The 20,581-nt window shown below is 48.9% G+C and overlaps 1 protein-coding gene across 9 annotated transcripts in view; it reads right to left on the bottom strand.

Annotated features, from left to right (window-relative positions):
* CADM1 (cell adhesion molecule 1) overlaps positions 1 to 20,581 on the bottom strand; it is a 137,749-nt gene that overhangs the window by 76,404 nt on the left and 40,764 nt on the right. The gene's annotated exons all lie outside the window — the stretch shown is intronic.

Below are 20,581 nucleotides of genomic sequence, written 5' to 3' on the forward strand. Positions count from 1 at the left end.
TTATGGGGGGTTTTCTTGCTTCCTGCTTCCTGTAGGTGGAGGCAAACTCCTTACTGAAAAGAGGATGGACAGGAACAGAGCTGGAAGGTACCTGCAGCAGCTGCCACAGAAGTGCCCGTGCATCAATCCTGCAGCGTGATGGCTCCTGCAGCTCAGCACCCTCACACTGCTGCCACCTGCCCCCCAAAACCAGCTCCCAGCACAAGGGGTTTGCACAGCCCCACACACGGTGCAACAGCCCCAACTGCCCTAAACAGGTGGCTGCCCCACAGCACTCACTGCAGAACTCCCTGAATGGCTTTTTTGCCTCACCAGCCCACGGGCACCTGGGCAGATGCCATTTACTCACTCGCCCATCTTTTGCCTCCCTGATATTTTCAGGGCCCGATGAGCACTGCCCAGGCTGTTTAGGGGTGTCCTGCCCTCACTCCCTGGCCCCTGGCATGGACTGGTTTTCGTCAGCAAAGACATCCCATCCACCAGCCCCATCCTGCAGCTGCACCAGATCATCAGTGCTTGGGTACAGCAGAGCAGGGTCCAACACGGGGACATTGCCAAATCCCCGGGACCGAGGGCTCCTTCCCCTCAGAGCCATTCAGCTGGCTGGGAGCACCACCACAGGGCTCTAATGAGCTGCCTAACCTTGCCCCTCTTCTCCACCCAGGCTTTAAAATTTAAAGCTCCAGCTCAACATGAATAGATGAGCGAGAACATCACACTGCTCTCAGTGTAGGTGCAGTGCTTTATATCTTCATTAATATTTCAGTCTCTCCCATCTCCTCCTCCTCCTCCTGCAACTGGCCTGGTTTTATTTATACCCGCAGGATACCGCTCTTACTTCTTTCCAAGTTCTTGTTTGCTTGGAGAAGGGCTCCCTGCTGAGAGACTGGGCCTTCCTGGCACTGCCTCCGTGTTCCAGCACAGGGAGAACTCCGGCCCCGAGGCCGCCGGGACCGACGTGGTGCCTGTGGATTGTCACCTACCCCCGGACCAGTGACACGTGGGGTGGCAGGTCAGGGGTGTGGGTCAGCCCAAACCCCAGGGCAGACCCAGGTATCGGATGGGTGGCACCGTGGCAGCCTCTGAGCCCCGTGGTCAGTCAACACTTTTCTGACTTGATTACGAGGAAATTAAATTATACAAATAATTCATTAAATATCTTTTTAAGCCTATTAATATTAATATCAATTCCGCCTCTTATGTGCCTGGCATTTAAAAATCCATCTTAAAATCTCAAACTAATTTATGATTTGCATCTAGAATACAAATTAGCGGAGCAAGACTCCCTGCTCTCTATTTTGCCTGGCACCCATATCTGCCCAGTTACTCTTAGATGTCACTCGGTGACACTCACACAAGATGAATATTCAAAGCGAGCTCTCGCCTGCAAATGTTTTACAGCTTTCCGGCCACTGAATTTGTTTAAAGCCGCAATTATCCCGAGCAGCCAGTCCCTGGAAGACCAAAGTATTCTGTTTGTCTGCACGTCACCACATCGCTCGCACACTGATACGGCTTCAAATTAATAATCAGGATTCTGTGCTGAGGGGAATGAGTGGTGCTACGGGTGTATTTGCTTTCCTGTGCGTGTCAGATAGAACCTCGAAGGGAGGCAGGCAGAGATGCCACCACCTGGTTCCCCAGCAATAGCCCTGCCTTTTCTCCTTCTCTGCTGAGCTGCCTCAGATTTACAGGCACTCTGCTTATTTATTCCGAGAGCCACTTTTCCTGCAACCATCTCGCACAACATGCAGCTCCTTTTTAACCACCCAGAAGCCCGGGGAAAATGAAAAAAGTTATCTTTTCTGAGCAGCCATCCGACAAATGAAAGGCGAACAGAAAATTAGCATCATTTAAACACTGGTACATCAAGAAGGACAATTGGGAGAGGCTTCTCATGCTGGCTGGGCTCTCCAGTGCCTGCCCAGAGCCCTTGCCCAGGCTCTCTCAGAGGTCACTATTCCTTAGCTGGCACCAAAAAAAGCTGTTACTGGTCAAGGCCCTTCCCCTGACAATTCTCCTTCTCACAAGCACTGGAGCACAGATGCTGAATGGAGCACAAACCCAGCAGGATTATCCAAGTTCGTGGCCTTTGCTGGCAAGCCCATCTGATGGCAACTCCCATTCAGTTCCCATGATGACAAATCACAGTGGAAGAACCTCGGGGCTGTGTTTTCTGAAGGCCACACCTGCACAAACAAGGAGGGGACCACGGGATGGTCACTCATCCTTAGGGAGAGCACATGGAAGGAGCCTGCACTAGGTCTGACCGAGGGATGCTCAGCACTGATCCAGAGGGCACAGGGCTGGTCCATGGTTGATGCTGCCACTCATTGGAAAGAGAACAGGGAAACCCACAGGTACCACATTTCCCCAGCTTTGGGGGCACTGGTGTCACAGCATGACTGAGCTGCTCCTCAGGCCACAGTTCCACATTTCAGACTTGGCTGCTTGGGAGACCACAGGCAGCTCTAGTGCTCAGGCTTCCTCCCTTCTACCTCCAATGACTCATGAGCTCGTATCAAAATATTTTCTTTATAGCTGGCAAAATCTGAAGCCAAATTTTCCCTCTCTCTAACAAATGCAAGTGTAAGTGCTGCGGATGCAGTCAGGGAGCCACCAGTGCCAGCTCTGCACTTCAGCCGAGCCTCTCCTCCCTTATCCAGCTCACAAACCAAAAGGATCACACGACGTATTTTGAAGGGCAACACCCAATTAACATCATGCTAAATAAAACTTCCTTTCAGGCAGAAAAAACTGCACATCAGCAAACACGTGGAGCTCGCACCGATCTCGCCTGGCTCACAATCAAGGCAGGAGAACACAAGCAGGAACACTGTGGGAGAAGCTGGATCTGTACCCTGAGCTCTGTGCTGACCACATCCACTGGCACCCTGGCAGAGAAGGAGGGGAGCCAGGCAGGAGAGCATGGAGCCAGCTCAGGACTGAGGGAAGAAGCCCATTCCCATCAGCACCACTGGCAATCCTTAAGATGTTGCTCCACAGCTTTGTGCCAAGTCATTCCGGATTCTGGATGTCCTTCCTGTGGCTCCTGTCCATACCAGTTAGCCAAGAAACAGCCAAGGAAGGCCCTTCTCTGTGTGACTTGAGCCTTAAACCAAACATCATCATCCTTTTGAACCAGCAGACATGCAGCTAAAAAAGATACTGCTGGAGAGGAGACTCAAATAGCAGTTTGCTATTTGCTTTATGTAACAAGGCATCCCCAAGGCCCCACTTGGGGATGGTCTCAGCGTCCGTGCCAGCACATGCCCTGCCCCAGAACTGCTCTGTGGGTGTTACCAACGCCCTACAGCACCCGAAACAAAGGTGATGCCTCATCCCAGACAGGAGGCAGCATCCCTGGTGGAGCATCCCTGATCAGAGCATCCCTGATGGACTGGCAGCCGTGCTCCCTGCTCCAAGTGCCTGTCCTCCCTTCAGGGCCATCCTGGGGGATCCACCCACCTGCTGGATCCCTGCTTTCTCATGCAGGAAAGGCAAAACGAGCCCCAACAATCTGTATCTCATGGATTATTTCTCCTCCCATCTAAATGACACAGCAACAAAAAGCTGCCGACAAAGTTCATCAACTGAGTTTCATGTTATGGCACCAACGAGATCAGAAAACAATTCTCTGTCTTCTTGTCACATTAAGTGTTTCAATATCCAACTCAGTGTTCCCAATCTAAAAATTTATGAATTCAGTGAGAAGCTCGTGTAATATCTTCCCTTCTATCCATCTACTAAGGAAAGAAATTACACTGGCCATTTGTCACGACCGTCGTTCCAGAGATAAGTAACAACTGAAATAACTTTAACTTACCTTAAGAACTGCAGCCGCCATAAAAAATAGCTGCATGCACAAGTTCTGTGCTGTAATAGGAGATTACTTTAATTTGATTGCTCAGAACAAAGGTAGTAGAGGACCTAAAAACCAGGGCCAATTTATCACACTGCAGAGCCACTGCTATGTTTGGCTCATGAACTTTATCAGTGTGTAGCTAAAAAAACACATCAACTGTGTAAGAAAATTTACAGAACTCATAACTTTCATCTAAACAGCACTGAGGAAATGAGATTTGGGTAGGGGAAACTTCAGTTTCAATCCCAACTGGAAAACAGCACACACATCCCTTTGGTTTCAAAAGCAAAGGGCACAGGTGGTTGTTTTTAATAAGTAAAAAGTGGAACATGCAAATTACTGTTATTTAAGAAGAAAACTGCTGGGAGCATTTTTGCCCACCCGAGGAACCTGCTGGCCTCTGGCAAATCCCAGAAGGGCCGTGTGCCTGCCGTGGGCAGCTCAGCCCTGCCCAGCTCAGCTCTGTGTGAAACTCACGGTATTTACACAGGTGCATTTGGTTCCAAGACAGACACGGGCAAGTTCAAGTGGCTACAGGAGGAGATAACGGGACACCCAGTCCTGCTCTTCAGCTGCATATTTAAGCCTGATAATAGAAATGCTCGCTTGCCATCAAAGAAGCATTTCAGCACTCAAGAGGGCTTAATTTCACAAGCGATGGGGGTGAGTTAATCCTGAGATGTCACCAGTTTCTCCTCATTAGACATGCACACCAACTGGTGCCGGATGAAGGGCTGGAGAACAAGGAGCACCCAGGCAGCAGAGACAGGAGGAGCTGAGGGGTGGTGCCGGGGGTTTGCCAGACAGAGCAGCCTGGTCAGAGAGGGAACAGGTCATCAGGGTCTCTTTGGAATGGAGCAGCAGTGTTCATGAACACTGTCACATGAAAGAGGTGACCAGTCACACATCTCCAGACACTCTGTTCCCCTTCTCAGCAGGACAAGGGTGGTTTGGGTGTCCCACCCCACATATCCCACCCGTTTAACTGCCCATTCCCAGGCACCAGTGGAAGCAGCTGAGATCTCTTCATTTGGAGCAGAGCCCACACCTATCAAGGGTCAATTAATCTGCTTGTCCAAATGCAGAGACAAGAGTTCAAATTAAATCTTTAGGCTCAACTGCCTTAAAAAATTCCTTCCCCTGAGGGCTCAGCTTCAAACAGCCATCACAACTCAGCAAAATAATTAATCTCTGCTCAAACAGGGACTAAATGAGACTATGGGACTAAAATGAGTTGGGGAATGTCTGAGAAGGGTTCTCAGAGGAGCAGCGAGGACCAGCACACACACAGTCTGTCAACACTGAGGCTCATGAGTACCAGCTACAGAAGTTCCCCAGATCTGTGGCTCCATCCTGCACTGAGATGTACAGAAAAACCACCTCTCTGAAGCACAAACAAGGCAGAAGTGACAAGACAGGCAGAGAGCAGGGCACAGCCCAAGGAGGGGAAACAGAGTCGCCAGATTCACTTCTGGAAACACACTCCATGCCAAGGGCTCACTTCATTAAAAAAACAGGCTTCTCGTCATCGTCACTTTGCAAAAACTTCACATCTAAAGCAGAAACCAAGGGCAAAACTAATCAAAAGGATACGGATGCTACGCCTGCAATGGGAAGGGTGGGGGGGAAGGAGAGACGGGGGCTCCGCTCCCAGCTAAATTTAGAGCCTGATTTTCATCTGCCTTGAAAGTATCAGCACTCGGCAAGGAATAAAACAAGGTTAAAGAATGTGAAGTTGAAAGCGGATGTCTTCGTGTTTATCTACAAAAGCAGCACAACTTTTAAGAGCCTCATCCCAAGCGAGCCAGACGTTCCACTGCCAATTTGCATAGTAAACCAAACCCTCCCGGAGCAAGGCTCTGCCAGGGTGTCCACAGCCTCCCTGTGCTTCCCAGGCAGCACCAGCAAGGCTCTTCCCCAGTGAAATCCTCCTGACACCTATGACACACGCCTGCTGAACCAAATCAATTCACTCTCTGAGGGTGGTTTGGTTTGTGACCTCCCAGCACGGTGCAAAGGCACTAAAATAAACACCAACAAGGAAACAAACTGCTCCACGAGCCGTTCTGGGACTTTCAGGAAATTCAAATCCCTGTCACTGGCTCACTGCAGAGCTTCCAGCACATCAGCACTGAGGAGCCAAGGAAACTCCAACAAGACTCGGGAAAGTTTTGCTCCACAGCTTCTCCCAACTTTTGACAAGACTACATATGGCTACTATTTTCTCCACAGCGTGTCTCATGCCACCATCTGAGAGAAACCCAAAAATCCCACATAAAATCTGTGGACAGGCTCTAAGTCGTGGTTAACCACGGAGGATCATCTCAAAAAGAAATCTTGAGGGATTTGGCAAAGCAGGCGGAGAACCACCAGGAATCAAAACAGGCTCGTGACTCATCCATGGCATATAACTGGAGAGAGGCACCATGTACAAGTGAAACAGGCCTGGAGCCTTAATGAGCTTGACTCAAGATAAGAATAAAAGCACTTCTTTTCCTGGGAAAAATGACACCAGCTGCAATAAAGGTGCCCAAATAAAGAGACTTCCAGCATTATCGATAAGTTCTACAAGTTTGTTAATAAAGGCTGCAAATTACCAGGCTGAAACCTGCCATTTACTAATCAAATTTAAGACTCATTTTTCCTCCTACAGACATGAGATGAATTATCAATTCCTGCACATCACTGGTGGAGGAGCAGCCTCCAACGCTGCAGAGGACGGGATCTTGGGAGCTTCCCACCAGCAGCTCTTGGGGCAGTCACACAGCTGACACTGTGGGGAGCCCGGGGTCTCACATCACAGCACCCAGGGGTCCACGATGCTGATCTTCACTGTGTGCTTTGATTTATTGCAAAAACCTGATCCAAACACCAAGTGCCAAGAAGGAATTCCCCCACCTGTGTACTTCAACACTGCCACGTGTTTGGGAGTCATCAGGCTTTGGAGGCTGTTTTATTCCAGCCTCTAATGAGCATCCTGCCATTGTAAGACCAGGATTCACTCTCCTGGGCAGATCTCCCTGAGCAGATACTCATGAGAATTTCTGAGGAAAAGGGAAAGCAACTACGACACAAGGATTTCTACAAAAATGCACACTGAAATACTTAACCAAGACTCTGCTGTGGCAAAGCCACGGGATCCCACTGCTCAGGGAAGCCCAAACGACGGCCTCAGTGCTGGTGTTTGTTCTCAGTGTATCAGATGAAAAGTTCCATGCTAATGTGACATTTTACTATGGCGAAGAAAGCCCAACACCAAAATTAGAACATAAATCAGGCACAAATACTCTTCCAGACACGCAATCAACTCGGCTTTCCACTTATCCTCCTTCATGCACCGAGGGGTCACTGTGAATCCCGTTATGTATCTGTTAACTGCCAGCACTGCTCCCTCTGAGCCCCAGCGGAGGCAGCTACAGAAAGCTGCAAAACACACCAGTTGGCTGCAGACAAAGCCAGGTGATTAGAGAGCCTGGAAATATTCCTTTAAAACCGAGATTGGAAGATAAACCCTGCAGAGCCTGGGATATTTATCCCAAGGCGTTCCAACCGCCAGGCATGGGAAGGGATGACTTTAAACTGAGCATCAGCGTCTGCCCCAGAGAGGTTGTGGTGAGCCCAGGGGCTGGTTGGTGGACAGGAGGCAGCCTTAAAGGCAGACTGCACATCAAGAAACTTTGAATCAACCCGGTCACCCTGTGCCAAGCTCTATAAAATATTATCCAGACCCACACAGCCATGCCCAGACCCAACAAGGGTCTCCACACCAGGGGGAACAGCCCATAAATCCAGCTGAAATTTCAGGGCTATCAAGGAAAGACACCAAACCTCAAACAAACACAAACTTTGAATCAACATGCAGTGAAATACAAGCAGGCCACCACAGGCCTTGCAAATTAAACAGCGCGTTCACAGCGCATCAGAACTCGGTGCATTAATAATTAGCATGTTCTTTGTTTCGAATTCAATGAATTTATATCATCCTTCAACACTGTTTAGCCAAAGCAAATAAAAAACAAGAAAATCACATTACTTTTTCCCATCCATACAGAATGATCTGGATATTCACATTCAAATTTGCCATCGTGGATTAGCTGAAGGCAATTACTTGACTTGCTGAATTCTTTTACAATAATTTAAAAAGAGAACTCCAGTCTGTTCTAATAAGAAAAATGAAATCCCATTAGCTGCGTCTCCAATGTATATTAACATTTCTTTTGTTTAGAAAGGTTAATATCCCCCAAATAAAGGAGCACAGACTGCCTGTTAAAATAATTACATCATGACATTTCCAAAGGGTTGGCAGATAGACATGGTTTCCAGCAAAGAAACAAACAAAATAAGAGAGCTTTTATAAAATTATCCAGACTTGAAATACAGGAGGCATTGGTGACTCTGGATGCTCCAACAGCTCTTTGGGAGGTTGTACTGAAGGAAACACTTTCAGATCCTTGCACCCACAATACAACACCAGTCTTGCCCAGCTGTGTGGTTTGGAGAGGTTAGACCTTCTGCAAAACACTGGAAACCCCCAAATCCACCAGATTTCTGTAAAATTGTACAGGCCAAGAGCAGGGAGGGTCAGGCTGTGCTCGTGCTCTCTGGGGAAGGAAATCGTGGGTCCCCTCAGCACACACAACATTCAAGCAGCACGAGCCAAATGCTTCCTAATCAGAAACCCACAAACATTTAAAACATTGTGATTCCAGGAATTCCCAAATCTGAGGGGTCAGAGCCTGGGAAATGCTGCTGGAGGCAGTGCCAGCCTTGGCTCCGTGAGGCACCAGAGCTGATGCACAGCAACATCACGGGAAACACACCCACGAGAAACCCCCACGTGCCACTTCATCTGCAACTGGAAATGTTTCCTGGTCATCTTCCCACTACTTGTTCAACAAATTCCAGCCAAGGAGAGCAAACAAATGCTCCACCTGCTCAGTTCTCACCTGCAATCAGGAGTGGGGAACCCTGCCCGTCCTCCTCCTCCCCATCCTTTCAGGGGACCCAGTGGATTTGCTTTGGGCCACCTCTAAAATCACGTTTGGCTTTAATGCCATTTGTGGCTTCCTGCAAAAATCATCTCTCCTCATTGCATGAAATATTTGCATATTTTAAAGCGCTTGAAAAGCAACAAATGTTACAGTTTCCAAATGATTTTGGAACAAGCACATGTAATTAGCCCTGTCTAACAAATCTGCTCCCGACTGCAGTAGTAAACAACTGAATTTAAGCCAAAACCTGTTTCAGAGACATCAAATGTCAAGGTCTGACTCCTGTTCTAATGCCCCAGCCGGAGCCTGGCAGGTAATATTTCCTTGGGGCTTATTTGCTTTCACTAAGCCGTGTTAGAGGATGAGATGCCCTTAATTCCCCAAGTTCCTCGTGCAGCAAAATACACTGTTGGGTTTGCAGAGTCTCCTACAGCAATTCCACTGCAGCCTGCAACGGAGCAAACACGACACCAGGGCTACCAAAACTGCCCCAAACCTCCCCAAAGTGCCGCCCCACGCTCCGGGTCCACTCCCCTCCTCGAGCTCTCGCACCGGGGCGGGAGGAAGCGACGAATACATTTGCTGTGAGTTGACTTATCCTGGCAAATTTTGGAAGTTACTTAAACAAATCTGCTTGTGATGACAGCAGTCAGCAGCGGATCTGAAGCCAGCCCTGTTTGTGAGCCCTCCAGTCAAGCTCCCACTCCCACGCGGCGGCACCTCAGGCGGGAAAGCACAGTGATGGGGGTGATGGAGCTGCCCTGCTCCCACACAGAGCTCAGGGGGTGACAGCAGGGCCCTCCCACACACCACGGGCCTCTGAAGAGCTCCCAATCCCAGCCCCAGCTCCGGCAAGTGATGATAAAACAGCTCCAAAACCGAGACAACCTCCACACTTGAGACACCCAAACAGCCAAGATGAGACGCTTTCATCACCCATAAGGAGCCAAAAACGCTCAACAGCTTCCTCGCTCCGGGATCTTGCAAAGAGGGGGGAGCCTCCTTGGCATGTCATTCATGACAGAGAGAGAAAACTAAACTCTACCTCTAATTTAACCAAAGGAGTTCCTGGCAATTCCAAGTTGGGCAGAAACACTCTGCTCCCAGGGCAAGATGCTATGGAAAAGATCAGCCCTATCTCCAGGCAAGAACAGCTTCCCAAGGCAGCACCAAACCCGAGCCTAGGACAGGAGGTGATGTGCAGGGTGAGAACTGGGACACAGCCATCAGCCCCCTTCCCTTTCCCCTCCAAAATGAGGAGAGAAAATTGGATTTTTGCAGAACTCTGTTCAACATGATTTCTGCAAGAGCATCAGACCAAAATACTGTGCTGTAAAGAGGTTTAATACTGATGATGAAAATCCATCTTTTCTTATTGCCTCTTCCATGGGCCAGGAATAAAGGCTGCCTTCATCCCGAAAAGGTCATGTTTGCATTTCTGGTAAACACAACACTTTGTTTTTTCCTCTCCACCCAATATGCTCAAGTGAGTCACATCTGGCTGACTTGTCAAAAGACAGTGAAAGTTTGAGGAAACGGTGTTCCACAGATGTTACTGAACAAAAATAGCCTTGCCACAACTGATAACAATTTTCCAGCTCAGTGGCCAAATATTCTGCCCCAAGGCATGTATTGCCAATCGAGATTCATTGCAGATGGCAAGTTGAGCAACTTCTTTCTTGTCCTATAAAAACTTCTCTCTCCCACCATCCTCTGTGAGTGCAACCACATGAAATCATTCCAGAATTTCAACATTCCTACTGTTCCATCACATAGCTGAGATCTACCTTTCATAAATATAAAAAAAATTCAGCAGTGCATAATCTTCATCTTCCAAAGCAATAATTTTCAAATCAGGTCCCTGTAATAAACAGTTTTCCTAGAAATTCATCCGGAGAAGAAAAGTGCAGATTTGGCATCTTGGGGTAGCTGTGTCTTTTACAGGGACACAGAGAAATAATCACATTAGAGTGTCAGCCAATAAATACTGGAGGAGTAAAGCACAGACAAAGCAATTTCTGCAAACTCTGCTCGGATTGCTCCCACAGTTATTGATAACGGGAGAACCGAATGCGAACGACGTCAGGCTGGCAAAAAATAAGAAAAATATCTTCCGGAAAAAATTCTATAAAATGAATACTGATATCCCATTGCCATCTAAGTTAAAACTCTGCAGAGGATAAAGAGACTTCAAAAGCCGGTGCATTTACTGTTGAAAATTCTTTACATTCCATGACTAAATCACCAACAGCACAGAGGTGCTTCCACCTCCGATTCTGCTGATGTTCACAGCCCGGGCTGTGCTCGCCTGGTTCTGCTGTCAGCAGAACCCCCTGACTGAACAGCGTGTCATTCACGAGATAAAGTGTCCGAGAGGCAATTCACCAGGTCTGAAACAGGAAAGAGCGATGACCTCAATCCCCTTAGGAAGAATCTCTCCCTAAAACGCCTTCAAAAAAGTGAGAAAAAGGGACTCTGCAGGAATCCATCATCTCTTCCTTAAGTAGCCAGCCTTAGTGTCTCCCTGCTGCACTCTCGCCTTCAATTATTCAGCATTTCCATGGATCCCTGTCCTCTGGAACAGCAGACACACGGCTGTCACAGCACAGCTCTGGCCTTGCTCCGCTCGTGGCTGTTTGGGCTCCAGGACACTGGAACCCACGAGGACACAAAACTAGCCCCTGTGCTGCCAGCAGCTCTGTGGCTCCGTGGGTTTGCTCCCAACAGAGCCCAGAACTGCACGCTGCTGTTACTAACACAGCTCCCAGAAAGGTCAGCTTGGCTCCCCTGATTTCCCTCCTGGGAGAGGAAACACACCTGGAATGCACCACAGCCACCAAGACCACTGAAACCTCAACAGAAGGGACTTTTTACTCAACAGGACCCTTTCTGTTCGGTTTTCTGGTTACTGCTTAAATTCAGGAGCCTGATAAACAGACGGAAAGAAGATATTTGTTAAATCTTTCACAAGCGACAATTTAACTGATGGAACCAAGTGGATATTTTCCCTCAGTGCTGCTGAGAGAAAACATTAAAGAATTAAAAAATCCCACGGCAGTTCTTTCCCCCCAGGGAAGGTGGGTATTTGATATTCTAAGTATTCCTACAGCAGAACTGTAGGGAAGAAAAAAAAGGTGGCATTCTCAGGGGTGTTGTGTGTGCTACAGCACGGAGGGAAACACCCCGTGCCTCCATCCCTCAGTTCAGCCCATCCAGGCATCCAGGTGGCACCATCCCAATGGACTGAAAGGGAGGGATGGAACAGGGGCAGGACCTGCAGCAAGTCCTCAATGAAAGTTAACGATCACAACTCTACTGCAATCCTGACTGGATACTCTGCTTCCTGCCCTGCGTCCTTGGATAGACACCCTGCACCACTGCTCACACAGGGCCAAAATTCAGAGCCTTTCTGGGGGCTGCCTGCGAGTCAACAGAGTTTAAGAGGGAAGGAGGCAATGCCTACAGCTCCTGACAGCCTCAGGAACACACAGGGACACCTGGGCAGCCCAGGTGGGTCCCTGAGCAGCCGCCGAGCGCGAGGATTCCTCGTCCCCTGCGGGAGGCACCGAGAGCAGAACACGGCAGAACAAACAGCTCCCAGAGAAAGTTTTGTAACATCTCCTATGCCTGTCACATCCAAATGTTCTCTGCAGAGACAGATGGTCCAGGCTTCTATTAGCAATGAATAATGAGATATGAAGTGGAAGGTGTGAGATGCTGCTTAACCTTGCTTCACCCAGCACCCTCAGCCCTGAACCATACAGCATTTGATATTTTTGTGCTGTAAAGCACCAAGAAACACCACAATAATCACAAGTTTGCCGTGCACCGGTTATTTTGCCGTCTTTAAAAACAAACTTGTTCCTATTTTAGCCTTCCTCTAGACTGGCAAAGCTGAACCATCTGCCATGAAACCATGCTGGAACCAGCCAGGAATAAAAGGAGGCACCCAGTGAGCATCCCACCATCCTGCCAAGCCAAGCCAAACCAGCCACCTCCTCACCCCTCACACAAAGCCATCCTTGTTAACCAAGGGGTGCTGGAACAGCCACTCAGACTTCACCACAGGTTGGGGGATCAGCTGAAGGAGTGAGAGACGTGGTCACCCATCTCTCCTGGGTCCCAGCACCAGTGGGCCCCTGCAGTGAAGGGGCACCATGGGCTGGGAACCAACCTGGCAAGAGCAGGCACAACCAGGCACCGTGCCCGGGCTGGTCACTGCAGGTGTGGGCTCTCTGAAACACACAACCTGTGCTGAAAGACTGAGAGAACCAAGCTGAGCAGAGAGGAGAACACCCTTCAAACACCTGAGAGGCAGCTGTGAAGGAAAGAAAACACATCCTTCTGCACACACGCCACGGGCCCGGCAGGCTGCGACAGGTAAAACCCCAGCGGGGAATGTTTCTGCAGCTACAGAGAAGTTAAACACCAAAGCAGGCTGCTCGAGGCAGCCACGGCTGGTTTAAAGGCTGTTGCTGACTGTCTGCCAGGAGCAGATGGGGCACACTCGACCCCAGCCCAGAGCAAGGAGACTCAGAGACCCAAAAGCTGAAGCCCCTCTCGAGCCCATCCCCGTTGGAGGGGAGCAGCACGGGCACATCTGCTCAGGGGCTCCTCGCTACGTGGGAGCAACGGAGCTTCCAGAAAGAATCATCTAAAACTATTTAAAACATTTTGTTCAAATTAATGGGCTATTTCACACAAAAGTGGGTTCCCCAGAGCCGTGTGCATTTGCAAACGTGCCTGCATAACCGGTTTTTAGCAATTTGTAGACAAAAATTTGGCAACACGATACATCCATCTGGGGAATTCACATTATGTCTTACTTAGATAAACAGACATAATAGCTATTCCCCATCTCTTTTCAGCACCTCTGTTGCTGCTTGAGTTGACTAATCCCTCCAAGGTTCAGTACCTGCACAGGGAGGACGGGCAGAGCGGCCACGCGGGACCTGCTGTTTCATCTTGGAGGTGTAGAGAGGCTCCAGCAGCATTTCTGGGATCACCAGACAGGTGAACAAGGCTGTAAATAATCTAAGTTGCCTCCAAAATCCACTAATAATGATGCTGCCCGCGGCATCCCCACTGCCCTTTCTCTCTGCAGCTCAGTGACAGTAATCCGCAGGGTCTGCTGTGTTCTGTCCTGTCTTTATTAAGAAGTGGTGGCTTACAGGAGCAAGTGGAATTTCTAAGGGAAACCAAAGGATTGCCTCGGATGCATCAGAACACTGACACTGGTAAGAAGCCACACAGTGACATCCTCCTAAGGGAGCACCCTTCATCCAAGGAACTTTTTCTACTGGACAATTATTCACTGCAAAATTGAAGAGAACATGGAATGAAGAGCCTGCCCCAGTTATAACTATGCTATTAACATCACCGTGTTTTGTTTCCTTCCCAAATTAGATTAGATTTAAATCCAGTGCTAATGAAGGACCAACTGGAACTCCACACTGAAACCAGCAGGAGACACCGGGATTAGGGATGACTCCTGCTCAAGCAACCTGCATCCCAAATTCTGACCAAGCTGAGACACTGGAACATCAGCAAATCTTGCACATGCCTTCCCCACATACACAAAGATGATATATATATATATATGTGTGTGTGTGTATGCACACACCTGGTGATTGGAGCAGCCCCAGCCACTATAGCAAATCCTTTCTTCAGGGCACATAAAACCCTCTCACAGGAGCGAGTGCTTTAAATCCAATTTGCCACAACAAACAAAGGCATGAAATGCCGTGTTACCCTCGCACAGGCATTTACATTCCTCATTGTTCACTTGAGAGGGGAAACCACATTCCTGGCGGGCAGATGCAGCCCAGGCCTCGCGATCCCCCGGCCGAGCTGCTCTGCCAGAAGGACGCTCCCGGAACGCTGCAGTCAATATTAATAGGTCTGGGAGTCTCACAGGATCAGAAGCAAAAATTAATCCAGTTTAACAAAGTCTGAGGGCACAGTGTGCTGCTATAAACTCCTGGAAGTTCATCTGGAGGTAATCAATAACTTAACAAGGCACTTCCTACCTGTTCTGTGTAAGAGACCACGAGAATGCCAAACAAAATGTGTTTTTTTTTCCTGCAGTGTCTTCACTGACATGCCGCTGCAAAAATTCCATTTCCAGATGGAAATGGATCCGACTTATCCTTTTCAAAAGCAAACTCCTTGGTAAGGCACCTCTCCCCACCTTCCCTGTGCTCAATCCCCTTCCCAGAAAGTTGCTCATGGTTCAAGGACTCCAAGATGGGAAGAGAAGCAGGTACCCCCTCAATCCCTGTACACCAGGGCACACAACACCCTGGGGACACCAGGAGGAGTTCACACACACTCCTTGGCCAACGAGAACCCCCCAGGGCACGGGATCTGAGGCTCCTCCTGGCACTGAGCTGCTGTTTTGACAATAGCTTTTTTTACGAGACATTTGTCATTAACAAACTTTAGACAAGGTTAATGAAAGTTCTGTCACTTTAATGTCTCGCCTGCTTTAAATTACAGATGTCATCTGCCATGACTAAAGAAAGGGCACTGAGCAATAATACCATAAACTATCATCTCCAGGGACACACAGGTAATTGCATAGCTCATTAAAAAACTGTTTTAATTATTAATTGACCGTGTCAGAGTTGTCCTTTGAAGTCAGTTTTAATTTTTTTCCTTGCAAGCATGATGATTCCAAGCTGACCTACACAACTTTTTCTACCACCTCCAGGAACTGGAGGGAAGGTTTGGGACCTGCTTCACAGCGTGGTGACCATGGCCTGACAGCACAAGTGTGGCACATGCTCAAACATACCCAAACCACACGGGGAATGGTGTGAAATGAAAAGATTTGGGCAATGAAGTGAAAAAAATATCCTAAATGTTGGCTGGACACCAACCCTGGAGGAAGAAGAAGAAAACTCTGAATGGTTGACAAGCCACAGACACAACAAAAAACGCAGGAGGGATTTTGCTGGCTCCTATGGCTACAAAATCATCCAAGTCACCTTCTCTAACTCTGTCCCAAGCTGTGGGGCTGCACTGGGAGGTCCCTCTCACTTCGGTGACTACGTGACTTGCACAGCAACCAGTGACCAAAAACAGGTTGGAAAAAGGATACTGGAAATCCACAGATATTAATTTAAAATTGTGTTTAAGAGAGATTATCCTGACATTGCCATCTTGGGAAATGCCCCCGACCCAAAGAATCAAGGGAGGGTGTCTGGGAGCACACACAGAGGCAGCCCCACAAGGCACTCAGCTCGTAGGTCACTCAAAGCTATAAGGAAATTAAACACAAACCTCTTGGAAAAAACCTCGGCACAACCCCTGCCTAAAACCCAGAAACAGAGCAAGACCCAGAGCTGAGGTTTCCTTCACAGGCAGTGCATCCAAACAAATTCCAGAAGGAGAGAAATCCCAGGCGAATGCGTGTGTGGGTTGGGGTTTTTCAGCTTCTGTGTTGTTTTTTGTTAAACAGCCAAGTGAAAAAGCCCCAGAGAAAGCAGAATGTGCTTGCAAGTGTCAGCAACCTGCTGGGGCCTCTTGTCCTGCAGCCCGTGAGCTGATAGGAGGTGTTTGTTCTGCAGGGAGGTCTCGAGCACAAAACCCTGGACAGGGAACTCATGGGATGAATCACAGCCACACCAGCTACTCACCCATTCCCTGCATCCTAACTGAGTCCTGACCTCACCCAGCATTCAATCCTGGGCTGTTACCTGGCTCTCCATATCTGTCAAAACGTGGACTAAACAACTGAACGCAGAACAGCAACAAGAATTTGGAAAGAAAAATCACTTATCTTCAATTAAAAGAACCACAACTGACAACAAAATCGTGTTAACCCTTCCCTGCACTTTAATGCCCCCCAGGAGGGGCATCAGCAGAGAACTGAGTGTTTTGAGGATGGGAGTTCACCCCAGCAGGTTTTGGGGGTTTATTTAGCAGGTTTGGCACACGAGGAACACAACGAGCACACAAACCCAGGGACTCTCTGCCCCGACAGTGAAGTGCCACAGGAGCTGTCGGGCTCAGCAATGGTCAATCCTTCCCCTTCTCGGAATCACAGCAGCACCAGGGACTGCAGAAGCAGGTAAAGATCAAAGCACAGGCATCACACGGTTCCTTAATTGCCAGGTGCCAGACTGAGAGGAAAAGAACAAAGTTTCAGCTCCTGCAGTTACGTCAAGATAAGAAAACCCCTCGCCATCAGCCAGGTAATTGCACACCTCAAGGAACACTGCAGGAAAACAGGCTCACAATGGCACTGCTGGCAAGCCCCACTCCCCTGAACCTGGTATTGAGGCAGAACATACCACTGGCTGTTAATATTTGTCTTGGGCACTGAATAACCATACAAGAAAGCCCTGCAACACAGTCACCTCTCCTGCCTTGGCCTTTGCAAGCACATCCCTTACACACCGATAATAACCCATTTATTTCTTTTGATGCTTTCTGGGCACAACCAGCAAACCCACCCTCCTCATCCTGGCAGCACTAAACCACCTCAGGAATACACCCTGTGAGCCAATACTGACATTATCAAAGGGTTTGGTCAGGTTTCTCCCTCTCCAGATTCTGTGTACTTAGGGCAGGGAACACCAACATCACCTCTCAGTCACCCAAAGGCACCAGCACAGCAGCAGTTCCCAACAAGAACACAGTCAAACCGAATTCCCAAGCTGGTGGGAGCATGAATTTGGGATGCCACTCGTGTACATAAACTACCACACACATCAACACCTGTACAGTGGCACGAAGTCACCATCTAAACCTACTCACAGGTGTGTCTCCATGGAGTACAAATGTGATGGGAATGGGAGGGCTTAATGAAAACTGTGTTTTTATTGCAGAACTCCATAAATCCACATCCCACTGCCCTACGAGCTCCCTTCCTACCCAGCTCCTGCTCGAGCTATTTGCCAGTGTAATTGAATCCTTCTCCCAGACTCTTTATATTCTGCTCTGGTTTGGGGACAATGCTGCTGAAATACGTTTACCATCCATCTTTCTTAACGTGTTTAATCTAAATAGAAGACTCAAATCCAAGATTGTGTGGTTGATGGATAGCTCACCTTCTTCTACCAGCACGCCTTAAATGCCTCCTGCTATATTGCTCTCAGAAACCTCCCAGAAAACCTGCATTTGCAGGGATTTGAGCCTCTCCTGCCCAGCGAGTGATCATATATTCTTATTACAGTGGAGTACCATTAAAAATTGATAAGGTTCAAGGAGCTGCCACGTGTAAGACAGAGATATGTGAACACGCTTAACAGACCCCCAGTGCCACACGAGACTGTCACCAGTCTCAGGCTGCAGGGCTGGAGCCATCACTGCTCCCTCGGGCCCCCTCGGTGCTGTTCATCAGAGCCCAGGGCCTGCAGCAGCTCCCCAAGGTGTGCTGGGCTGCCTGAACAGGGGGGAAAAATAAACCAAAGGAAAAAAAAAACCTTTCTCTGCTCACTCCTCAAATCAGGCAAACACCAAGGTCCCTCCCACCCCTGCCTCACACCAAAACACCACGGACCCCATGAAGTCCCAAGGAATTCCTAATGGAACTTTAGGCATGGAGTTATATATATGTATTCTGTTATAACTGTGAGGGTGGGGAGGCCCTGGCACAGGTTGCCCAGAGAAGCTGTGGCTGCCCCATCCCTGGAAGTGTCCAAGGCCAGGTTGGATGGGGCTTGGAGCAGCCTGGGAAAATGGAAGGTGTCCCTGCCCATGGCAGGGGGTGGGAAGGGATGAGCTTTAAAGTCCCTTCCAACCCAAACCATTCTGGGACTCTATGATTTATATATTTAGAGGCAAAATCGGGACATTTAAAAAGTATTACACTGGAGCCAACAGGATCCATTACTGATGCCACATGGTGTGAGAAATGCACTCTTATGTAGGTAATAAAATTTTGTATTAGGAGACTAACTTGGGTATTCTGCATAAAATGCCTGTTTTCCCCTCTCCAAGGGGCTCAGAGCACTGCAGTGTGGCAGCACACACCAGGAAGGAAATGCAATCCTGCAGTTCTGCGTGCAGAGCTGTACAGAGCAGCATGTTCCCAGATCTCAAAAAGCACATTATTTTGTGCTGCACAGAAAACAACCACCTGCTCTTCCGACCACGGCACCGTCCTCTGGAGCAAACAGCTGGCAGCACTCCAGATCCCAGGGATTGTCTACATAATCTCTGCTTAATCCCAGCCACACCCTGTGCCCAAGGCTCAGAGATTATGGCCCTGGGGAGGATGAGGGGTCAGCTGAGGTCACTCTGCCCAGCTCACAGCACCCCCAGAGTCACTGTCCATCTGTTCAAGGACAGACACGAGGCCAGAACACACAACAAATGGAAGCTTCTGCCACAAACCTCCCCCAGGGCAGTGCTGCTCCATCCCTGAGCTGGGTCCTGCTCGGCTGCCCCACAGACCCTCACCGAGCATTCCCCACATTCTGCTTCCCTCCTGCAAGTTCCCACACTCACACAAGGCCTTTCCCAGCTGTGCCAGGGGCAGGCAGCTGTGCCAAGGAAGGATCTCCCTGTCACCTCTAGCACCCCTGGCAGCAGAGGCTGTTGGGTGCTGGCCCCACGTGGGTGCAGGACACCTGCCAGCGTCACCAAATGACCTTCCCCTGGTGCCTGAGACTTGCTGGAACCTTCCTGGAAAAGCCAGTTATGTTGAAATGTAAAATGAACACAGGTTTCATAAGGCAAACATCCCAACCAGAAGCAGTTCTGTGCCTCTTCCCTGCCTCACAAGCCACTGAGGACCATCAGGAGAGCAGGGATAAGGTAAATTGCAGCATGATGGGATTTCTAAGCCCTGGCAGAGTAAGGCTGAAGCAGGTCCTCACCAAGGGAAGGAGAAATAAAGCAAGAGAGGTACAAGAAGGAACTGAAACCATTTGTATTTCTGGGAACAAAGTTGTCACAGCGCTCTCCTCTCTCATCCCCCTAAAAGCTCACCCCCACTTCCACAATACAGGCAAGAAAAATCTATGAGGGCAATGTCTCACATCAATTTTGCTGCTTCTCCCCAGTCAATGAAACAGTTAATTGCAGTTTTTCTTCTGGTTTAATTCAGAGAGAAGAGTCAGTCACTTCATTTAATAATTCAGTTGAAACATGTCCACACAAGAACACACTGATTTCTCATTCAGGTTTCAGACTGAATCAATGTAAAGGCTGCCAACAATACAGACATTGAAATGCAACCCCCTCACACTGACAGCAGAGCAAAGGTCCTCGTCCTTTATGAATTACTTTTGTCTCAAGGCCTGTGAAAGAAATCAATGTACATCCCTGCCTGGAAACCGGGAACCCACCCGCGCAGGGCAGGGATAACTGAGCACAATTAGACACACAATTCAGAGAATTCATCAAAAGGAACAAAACCTGAGATGTTTCCCACTGAATTACTGTTCCTTTCCAGGAGCAGGCTGCCCCTACCGCAGCCTTCCCGCTCTTTGGGTTCCAGAAGTCAAATTAATTTTGCCCTTCCTTGCCCCAGAGCTCCCTGGATTTTCCTGGAGCCCAGGCAGCAGCACACTGGCAAGGCCACTGAACTGCCTGGGGAGGAAGAAGGATAATCTGAGGATCATTTGACAAGAGGTGCTCAACCCACGGCTGTGACATTATTTTGGTGGCTGTGCTCAGCCTGCTCCATCCCACACCATCCCATCCCATCCCATCCCACACCATCCCATCCCATCCCATTCCATTCCACACCATCCCATCCCATCCCATTCCA

This window comes from Neopelma chrysocephalum, unplaced genomic scaffold, assembly GCF_003984885.1.
Source record: "Neopelma chrysocephalum unplaced genomic scaffold, ASM398488v2 Primary Assembly neopelma1_138, whole genome shotgun sequence".
NCBI classification, from domain to species: domain Eukaryota; kingdom Metazoa; phylum Chordata; class Aves; order Passeriformes; family Pipridae; genus Neopelma; species Neopelma chrysocephalum.